This window comes from Octopus sinensis, linkage group LG7, assembly GCF_006345805.1.
Source record: "Octopus sinensis linkage group LG7, ASM634580v1, whole genome shotgun sequence".
NCBI lineage: Eukaryota > Metazoa > Mollusca > Cephalopoda > Octopoda > Octopodidae > Octopus > Octopus sinensis.
In genome coordinates, this window is record NC_043003.1 from 102,033,053 (window position 1) to 102,044,111 (window position 11,059).

The 11,059-nt window shown below is 36.2% G+C and overlaps 1 protein-coding gene across 1 annotated transcript in view; it reads left to right on the top strand.

The window, feature by feature from the left end:
- The first annotated feature begins 2,584 nt into the window (after positions 1–2,584).
- The window catches only part of LOC115214268, a 111,610-nt gene continuing 103,135 nt past the window's right edge, over positions 2,585–11,059 (top strand). The window contains exon 1 of the mRNA XM_029783413.2: positions 2,585–3,246. The gene's annotated coding sequence lies outside the window, so the exon portion shown is untranslated. The remainder of the gene's footprint in view (positions 3,247–11,059) is intronic.

The following is an 11,059-nucleotide window of genomic DNA, read 5'->3' on the forward strand; positions in this document are numbered from 1 at the left end:
ACAAGGGAGTGCTGAAAAGTTCCTGGCTTTGGGTAGAAGAAAATACAGGAGGATCAGTTAATTATGATTTTATTCAACATATTCCCCTCTCAGATTCACACACTTATTGCAGTTGTGCTTTAGTTTTTCTAAGCCCTGCAAAAGAATTTGGAAGGTTGGACCTCCAACCAGGCCTTTCGCAATACCCTCATTTGCCCAATTTCTGTTGGTCCATTACATATTTTCAGTAAGATTGATGGTTAAGTTGGAGGTTTTTACTTCCAATCTTTAGCAAGATGGTGCTTCATGTACCCTCTAATATAATTAAGTATTCATTGTATAGCTGTTTAATGCTAATATCACTTGCTGCCATTAATGTTATTGTTGTTATCAATTATTTAGATTTGCCCCTGATAATAATACTAATAATAATAACATCTTTACGAGCATTTATTTTGAATACTTACTTATTCTTATATATATATATATATGCAATCCAAACAAGAATAAGCAAGAAAAAACAACAATGCGAAGAAATGGACCAAGTACTGTGTTATTGGACACTCAGGAAAGGAAAGAAAAGAAAGAGGATTTCACGCTTCGAGCGGAGCTCTTCATCGGAAATATAGAAAAAGTCCAAAGAAGGGAAGATGGAGGGAAGAGGATTTGAAAATGCAGAGGTCTTTTAAAGAAGTTTATTGACTTGACTGGTTTCACTTTTTTTTTTTTTTAAATTTTCAAAAGTAAAGTGTAAAACATACAAGACTGGAGATGAAAAAAGGTTGGTCATTCCCCTAAAATTCTTATAAAAAAATTATGATTTCTGATGAACTTTTAACAAAGCAATACATACTTTCTCCTATCAAATTCTGTCTACAAATCTTTTCTGTATATATGCTTATAAACAATTATGATTTCTGATGAACTTATAAACAATTCTGAACTTATTTTACTGCCTATTTTGAATACTTTTATGTAAACTGTTTAAACACAAAACCTCTCTTGACATTTTCTTGGGTGAAAAATACTTATGTCTTGCCAATATACATCAATGTCCAGTTCAAAGGAGGTTCTAGAAGTTAATGCAAATAAATGGTTTTGGTTCAATTCAATTGAGCAGCCCCTTGGACAAATGTCTCCTACCATAGCCTTATATTGGTCAATGCTTCTGAAGCAAAATTTGCTTAACATAAAATTGTGGATAGACCCATAATGAGGTGTGTATGCATATATGTGTGTGTATGTGTGTATGCATACAGGGTTGGCCAAAAGTCACCTGACAGTAAATCAAAACCATTTAATTCCAAGATTAAAACAAAAAATTATTTTATATGAGACTTTGCTAATAAATAGACAAATGTTGAATAAAAATGGTGATTTTAACTCACAGCATTCAATTATTAAACATTCATAATTGGGTGAGGGTTGAGAGCATAGTTAACATAATCTACACCATTATATTACTGGTATTTAATTTATTAGTTAGAGTTAACTCTGGTAATTTCAACTTCTGCATTTAGCAGGAGGGTCTACAAATGGGAGGGGTTTTAGAATGCAATTGCACTGCACATGCAACCTAGTTTGGTGTTGCTTCATGTTAGTGCGGGTGGCAGTGGTCTTTAATATCATTCACTGTGTTGCAAGCATTTACAACTGATGCACATTGTCTCCTACTGCAGATATTATGGTTGGGTACTAGTTGCATTAATCTTACCAGTCTGTATGCCTGCACAGGTCATGTGTAGTGTCCCCACTCACCTGACTAGCTTATAAAAATAACAATAAATAAATAAAAACCTCAGACTACAAAGTAAAAAAAAAAAAATAATGGTGTCTCGTGTTTCTGCTCAATTTCTATCGAAATTGATTTGTATTTTCCTCCTCCCCTTCCAATATCAATAATATACAAACAGTTGCTTTAATCGACTGCCCCCTCCTCGCCCCATAAAAAATTGGTCTCGTGACTAGTCATATGACATCGTCAACATTTCTATTATGGTAAGGCGATACTTGTTTGGGACACGTTTTTGGTTTCCATCTTCGGCGTATTTCACTTTCCTAGTATCGAAAGTGTCTTTCAGAAATATTGGAAGCCACAAATATTAAACTTGCCTCTTCTATTTCACTCCAACAAAATTAACCATTTTTTTTCTTGTTAAATAAAAATAGCGATCATACGTATGTTTGAGTGTGTACGTTGATTTATACAGGTGTGTTATACAGTTGTGGTGCACCTGAGCACTCTATACGATAATTTCATTATTTTAATTATCTTGTATGAAACTGCCTATCTGTGTGTGCGTGCCTTTACATGAAGCATCACCCCTCACTGCACTTGTAATGACCATAAGTCTATGTCGATATGTAACCCGAGTGGCATGGATGGATTTGCAGAATGCAAATTCATTAGAAGATAAATAATAATAGCAGTAATAACAAACCACAACAATATAATCAGCAGAAGCCGATGATAATCTCTCTAATAACTGCAGCGGATGATATAGGAACTTTTAGTTTCGTATCATGACATCATATAAAACAATACAAGATAATACACACACTTATATGAATATACTACTGTCTATCTTTCATTACCTCAGTGCAAGAAAAAAAACAAAAAAACTCCAACACGCACACACAGATATATGTACAAATGTCAAGACCGCGAAAGCATGAAAATATTGAACAAGAAAGAAAAGCAACAGGCAGAAAAAAATATAAGGAAATGTTCAGTAGCAAATTATTATTAATTTAAATGGAGATTTTTTTTTTCATAGATGCATTTGGAGGAAATTGTAAAATTAGGTTTAGTACGTAGAATGAATGTGTGTCCATGTATGTCTAACCAGCGCGACGAGATGTGCATAGCATCACATGACCGCTGCTGCTGCTGCTGCTGTCAGTTTCATTGTAATATGTGAGTGGAGTCAATTAACACGCGATCCATCAAGGTGCTTTACAGAAAAGAAAAATATATAGAGATATAATATAGATTTGCAGTATGCTGTATTTATAATTTTGTCTGGATTTGGTGTTTAGGCCAATGCAGACTGTTACCAGTTTCTTCGAACTTTAGTGATTTAGTATTTTTAATTTGTATCCAAAAGTTGCTCACACACAACATCGGATGGTTTCTGTTCGTCACAGAGCAAGCTACCCAGATCTGTGATTTCTGTTGTTTTATTACTATTGAGATCGTCTTGTCTTCATTTATATTCTCCCAGACAGACGATATAAAAAAAATATAGAGAGTAATTTAAAACAAAGGTAAGCAGCATTTAATCTTCCTCTTTCTTCAGTCTCAACATATCTACACTGTCGTTTCACGTTAGTTTATCTCTCTCTTTCTCTCTCCTTTTCTTTTGTTTCTTCAGCCCCTTTGCTTCTTTTTGAACCACTTTTCCTTACTTTCTCCTCAAATCAAACCACCGACACACACATTACTTACACCACTCTTTTTATATCACTGTTACTTTTGTTTCTTTCCCTTCTCTTTTTCATTGCAATTTATCTTTCAGGGTAGCTCGGTTAAATTTTTTTAATATTACATATCCGTGAATTTATCCCTAATTTTTATTAATTTAGTGTTGATTGTAATGTTTGGGTTTTGGTTGTTGTGGACGATGACAACGATAGAGATAATAGGTAATTAATGATAACCGCGGTGATAGTAAATGATAATGATGGTAATGGTTGTGGTAGAGCACATTGCAAGCTGGTTCACCACCGGTCATGTGGACAGCTTTCACAGTACACATATAATCAATACAGATAGACACGCATACATGCAAGCACACATACACATATAGAGACCTATATATTTATGTGTCTGTGTGTGTGTGCATGCATTTATCTCTATTTGTGTGCGTGTATAGTTCCACTACCATTATATATACCTCAGCGAAAGACCTCCGTACTTTCTTTCACATCAGCTTAAAATAATGGTTTGTTACATTAGTCATGAAACTTGAGTTGTTATTTTCGTGTGGGTGATTGAAAATAAGATGTTGTGAAGCTTATGCCTCTGCCAGGAACATATGCAATGTATATATAAAGTGAAGTGGTTCCGACCATTTAAAAACATTTTAACAGTATCGTACCTACGTAACCCGCTCTTGGGGAAAGCAAGATGCGATTGCGCGATGTTCATGCCTTTCTTAAGGGCATAAACATTGTAATTAGCGTTAAAATTTCTTTCTTTATCTGTCATTAGGACAACAACAAACATTACAATGCAATTAATATGAATATAATTGAATATGGCATCGAATATTTCGTTGCATTTCTATGTTCAGTGTTTTAGGTTTATAGGGGAAGGGTCCCGAGGTTTGTATGTATGATGCAATCAATAAGGGAACTATATAATTTAACGGGTTTTATATGTGTACATGTGTATGTCTGGGAGAAAGCTAAACCAAATATAAAAAAAATTGTAAGTACGCATAATAATATCTTAATCATGCATAAGGTGTATTTTTAGAGAATTGTGGACACACACATACATACATATATATATATACACACACACACACACACACACACACACACATACATATATATATATTTTGTGATGTTCATGCGTTTCATAAAGTATAAAAAAATATAAGGCTTATGAGAAGCGAAGCAGTCCAAACTGCTTGAAATAATTACCAACACACAAAAATAGATGCATGCACCCTTAAGCAAGTCTCGTGACGGCTGCTTCTGTTCGATTTTTTTCTTTTCATTCATTCGTTTGTGTTTTGCTTTCTTGTCTCGTATGTGCGCGTGTGTTTGCATATGCATATTGCAATGGTGCACTTATTGCATCGCTTCTTTTCTATCAAGTCTACAACATCATCTCATTTATTTGGTATTACCTCCATCACTATTCTCGTCTGTCAAATGATGACCCTTTTTCACACGTCGATATTTGATCTATTTTTATACCTTTTTTTTTTTTTGTGAAGCTGTTCTTTCTATTGACTTTACTACCACCATCATCATCACTATCGTCATCATTATCATGGTCGTCGTCATTATCTTTTCCCCAGTTTCTTGCATCAGATTTTTAACTTTTCCAATGTACCTTTGCAGTCTTTCTCCTTCTCCCTCCCCACTCTCTCGAATTTGACGAGAGAATGGAAGGCGACAAATGGAATAATATAATGATATACAATATAATAATATTGCGATATAGGTGTATAATTACATTTTTTTGAAGCTGTATGGGCGAGTGTTGTACAGTCGATTGAATCTGTTCGCAGTATAATACTGGTACAAAATTTTATTGATCTGGACTGGGTTGAAATTCAACATAATATTAATGATCGTTTTTTTTTCTTTTATAATACGCATGATGTATGAGAGGATTTGCTTAAAGGTGGGAGGTCGATTTGTACTATTATAAATGAAATGAGAACAAAATGAACTGGAACAGTTTGGCAAACATTTCACCTTATTTTATGATATCTTGATGCTCGCATCTTAGTTCAATAATGAAACAGCGAGGGAGCCTCTTTGTGGTCAATAAACCTATTAAAAGATTTCGTCAAATTACACCCCATCGTCTTCGGAAAAGGAAAGGACACATGAGAGATGATGTCCTCTTACAAGTCCCAGCAAGACAATCTTCGTTATAGGGGTTGATTTAATAGCGTCAAAGTATAATAATATTAATGATTGTTGTTTAGCTCCAAGTCAGCTCTGACTGAGTGGATATAAACAAAGCCCTTCCAATGTGTCCTTCCTCTTTTGAAAGATGGTGTAGGGTGTAATTTGAAGGAGATTTAGTTGCTATTTCTAACAGGTTGAGCAATCAATTGTTCTCCTCGTTGGTTCGAGAAGGTCCCACGATGCTTTTTTTTTTTTTTTTTTTCACTCACCCAGGAACATTTTAGTGATGTTAGTGTTGGAATCAGTTGTGTCGAATATTATTTCACAGAGTCCGAAATGACATTCTGTGACGTCTATGCCTCTTACCCTCTCATAAGCAGTGTCAGGTTAAATGGCTACATCTATGGGTGTGCTTTCCAAGCTGGGGACTAGGATGATTGTCAAATATTTGGTAGGATGAAGGCGGAAGAATGAGAAAGGGCAGTGTCGATTAAAAAAACCCACTTCAGGCTAGCCTCTACGTGATAGCCAGACCCGCTAGCAATAGCAACCAAGACTTCTCTCAGATCACACATTAGTTATCTTAAACAAGGAAAGGGAACATTAGAGAAGGTAGAGTTATACACAACTAAAAAAGATAAAATATCGGTCACAGCTGGTATAGTTTTGATCATAGTTCTACTGAACGTCAGTGTTGACAAAGCGCCGATTAACGAGGGTGTCAGCCATGATATTTACCAGGTGTTCGTCATTATTAAAAATAATAGCGAATTATGGAAAATAATTCTATGTTAAATGTGGAAGTAGGTATGGGTATGATATGGGATGTGTCAGAGGCAACTGATTTAGAGAATTGAAAGAAAACCGGTCAATATAAAGAACTTCACCCGAGAAAAAAAAAACAGCTTGTGGGGGGTGGTGTTAACAAGTGTGTGGAAAACGAATATGAAAAGAAAAAGCGCACTGACGACCCTGGGGGTGGAGAGGGGACTTTCGGAAAATTCACAAGATCCGATTTTTCCGTCATAACTTCGGGTAAAAGGATATATATTGATTTTTTTTTTACGGAATCCCACGTTTTTGGTTTTGGAGGATCCGATTCTGAAAAAAAAAAAGAAGTTTTTTTTTCAAAAATCGCATTTTCAAAATTTCAATCCCCTCCTCACCCTTCACTTTTCCGGAATTTTTTTTTTTGCGAAATAGGTGGAAAAAGACGATTCTGAAAAAAATTTGTAAAATTTCAATTTTTCAACAAGAAAAAAAATGGGCACAGGAGTGGGTGTGTGGTAAGTAGCTCGCTTACCAACCACATGGTTCTGGGTTCATTCCCACTGCGTGGCACCTTGGGCAGGTGTCCTCTACTATAGTCGTGTGTGTATATATGTATGTGTGTGTATATCTTTGTGTGTCTGTGTTTGTCCCCCCAACATCGCTTGACAACCGATGGTGGTGTGTTTACGTCCCCGTAACCTAGCGGTTCGGCAAAAGGGACCGATAGAATAAGTACTAGGCTTCCAAAGAACAAGTTCTGGGGTCGATTTGCTCGACTAAAGGCGGTGCTCCAGCATGGTCGCAGTCAATTGACTGAAACAAGTAAAAAGAGAAAGAGAGAAAAGAGATATACCCTCAGGCCTTCAAGCAGGCTATCCACATGCTAGAAATAACAGCCAAATCTCACAAAACTGCGATAACATAATGAAATTTTGGATTTTTTTTTCAGAATCGGATCCTCCATAACCAAAAACGTGGGATTCCGTAAAAAAAATTAATATATATCCATTTTCCCGAATTTAGACGGAAAAATCGGACCTTGTGAATTTTCCGAAAGTCTCCTACCCACCCCAGGGTCGCCAGCGCGCATTTTTTTTTTCATATTCGTTTTCCACACACTTGTTAACACACCCCAGGCTGGTTAATTTTTTCTTTGTTCCCGGATAGGGATCTTTATATTGACCAGAAAACCACCACCCAAGTATTCAAGATGGAGCGAGGAAAAAATGTCTCGTTATCGATATTTCAACCCTTCTCACCAGAGTATTGCTATTTGATTTAGAGACAGGTAAAGAAAAAACGTACGTCTCGGATGAATGTAGAGCATATTCACATAATGGGGCTTTATGGGTAGATAAAATAGATGTAGAAAAAAATCTCAAGATCCCAGATATGTGTGTGTAATAACGAATTGTTTTACACGTTCAACGGAAACAGCCTTCCTCATTCTGTGATTTCTATATTACTTGATATTGTTTATGTGTATATTATCCGGGATCCCAACTATCTACTCACATCAGGTCAGACAATAATTCACGACTGCCTATCTAGTACTTATTTTGTAAGATGTCAAACACAGATGAAAGTTTTTTTTTTCTGTGATTGGTTTTCCTCCAAAAACAAAACAAACACAATGAAACGAAATGATTTAAAATCAAGTCACAAGCCCACAACATTCTGAATGTGGGTGCGGTAGGTTTGATTAAGTTAATTCAGTTACTCGTCAGGTACTTATTTTGTCAACCCCGGCGAGATTTATCAACTGCGGATGAATGAAAGGATAATGGTAATGATTTTTTTCCCCTTCTGATTTAGATACAAGGTCGGCAATTTTGAGGAGAGAGGGTTAGTCGGAATCATTGACTTCAGAACGTAATTGGTAAACTGGTACTTTGTTGACCTCGACAGTATTTCATCTCAAAAGTGGACCATAACTAAATGCTGCATGGCCTTTTTCTCTGACGTTGTAGTAGTAGTTCTTTCTATTGGCACAAGACTTGAAATTTTGGGGCGGGAGCTACTCGATTACATCGACTACAGTGATAAACTGGTACTTATTTTATCGACCCCGAAAAGAAGAAAGGTAAAGTCGACATCGGCGGGATTTGAACATGAAGACGGGCAAAATGCCGCTAAGCATTTGTCCAGCGTGCTAACGGTTCTGCCACCTCGCCGCCTTAATAATAATAATAATGAGTGATTTCTAATATAAGTACAAGGTCCGTCCCACGACAATTCTACGGGATTTAAATTCACGCCGTTAAGGACATAACTAAACATTTTCGTTTGGCCCTATACCGTTACGTATGACCACCCTGGTGATTAGAGCACACTTAGGCGATATGCAAAAATTGCCAAATGAAACTTATCCGGAGACTTTGTAAGTAGTTGCTCAACTGGCTAGAAAGAGGAACCAAATTACCATAAACTGCAGCTTACAATATTAAGAATGGAAGGATATATTAAACGATGTCCCACATATACAAAAAGATGAGATGGCTACGGTTGGAAATCCTTCTAGGTCTGCTCAGTCAGCCCTGATCAGCTAATGCAAACAACGAAGCCACATTACTTGAAGAAAATAAGTAATCGAAAGAAAACCTTGGTTTTATGCATCAGAGATGGAGCGAAGAAGAAAAAAATGTGTTGCTACTGATATATGAATCCTTTCTGACCAGAAAGAGCATTAAGAAAACGTTTGGAATGAATGTAGGGATATATATATATGTGTGTATGTATAATAAAAATAGAAAAAATCTCCAATATACCAAATATCATACACATAGCACATAAGCACTAGGTAGATCACTTATTTTTTGTTTGTTTTTTGAGGGTGAAAGTTATTGTTATCGGCACTAAAACTGGCTTTTATTAACGGCATCAGAAGAGTGTAAGGTCCTTTACGAGACGGAGAATTGTCAGTATTTGATTAGAGCCCCCCCCCCCTTTTAAATATATTTTAGCGACCTGGAGAATAACGAAAAGCTATACAGTAATCCCTCGCCGTATCACGGTTCACCTATCGTGGTTTATTATTTAAGCTTACGTCGATTCCTTCGTAGTGGTGTTTTGCAATTATAATAAATATATACAAATTATATATATATATAAAAAAATAAATATGTAGTACAGAACTGTTTTTACTTGGCGGATTTTCACCTATCGCGGGGTTTTTTGCAACATAACACCTGCGATAGTCGAAGGATTACTGTATAATAATTATAGTAGTAATTCTTTCTAAATTTGGCACAAGGCCAGCAATTTTCGGGAGAGAAGAAAGTCGATTGCATCGAACCCGGTGCTCAACTATTACTTATTTAATCGACCCTAAAAGATGAAAAGCAAAGTCGACTCGGCGGCATTTGGACTCAGAACGTAAAGATCCAGAAAACTGCAGCTAACCATTTTGTCCGGCGTGCTACGATTCTGTCAGTTCACCGCCTTAATAGTGATGATAATGGTCATTTTTCCCATTAATTAAAATTGTAACGTTTTCTTTTTATTCCGACATCAGTAATGAATGGGAAACATGATAAAACGACGTAGCGATTTCTTTATTAAAAAAAATTACGTTAGATAATAATTAGTATAACATTCTGTGGACGGACTTGAGGGAAAGGGCGAATCATTGAAGTTCGTGCTTTTCTCAAGGGCAGTCTAACGGAGATGCTATGGTTTCGACACGCAATGGAAACAAGGTCTTGGACTCGGCTTACGCGCCCGCGCATTCGTATACACGCATACATATAACCCTTGCTGTATTACGAGAAACTACACAGATACACACATATACAGTGGAGTAACGTTAGATTATGTATGTATAAAATGTAATGCATTTTCTATGTGCGCATGTGTGTGTGTTTTGTGTATGTATGTGTTTGAATGTGTTGTATATACTGTGTCTATGTATGTATTTGTGATTCGCTGTCTTCGATTTGCTGAGACGACGTATTCAACTACATGTGTATTGTTCGTGTGTGTGTCTGTCATTTAGCTCGTCTCTCTCTGGGTGATGTAGCCACATACTTTTGTTTTAATGACCTCTCCTGATACGGCTTCAGTATCTTTCCTCACTCACCACAGCATCATCCCGTCGTCAACCACCCAATATCATTTATGATAGATAGATAAATAGATCACACAGTCACAAGTGTGCGCTCAGTGACTGTGTGGATGTGGGTTGGAGTATTAACATTTGTATAATTCTTTCTTAATTTTGGCACATGGTCAGTCATTTTGAGGAAATGAACAAATCGACTCCATGCCCTCCCCCCCCCCCGAAAAGATGAGAGACAAAGTTGACCTCAACGGGATTGAAGCTCAGAAAGTAAAAAGCCGGAGAAATGTCTCAAAGCATTTGTCTGATGCGCTAAACGGTTTTGCCACTTTCTTTTATTGTAGCTGTGTCTTTTCGAGCGTTTTATATATATATATATATATATATATATATATATATATATATATGGCGGAGGTAAAGGACATGGACCCCCTTTCGGTTATTATTTTTTTCTGTGTTTTTCTACAGAAACCCACCTTTTCGACTGCGGAGATACCGAATCTGCATTTCAAAATTACCTCCCCCCCCCAATTTTTCACTTTTTTTAAAGAAATTTATTTGCCGAAATACATTGAAAAATACGGAGATTATGATATTTTGAAAAAAAAATTATAAAATTTCAATTTTTCAAAAAAAAAAAAATAAAATAAACACACC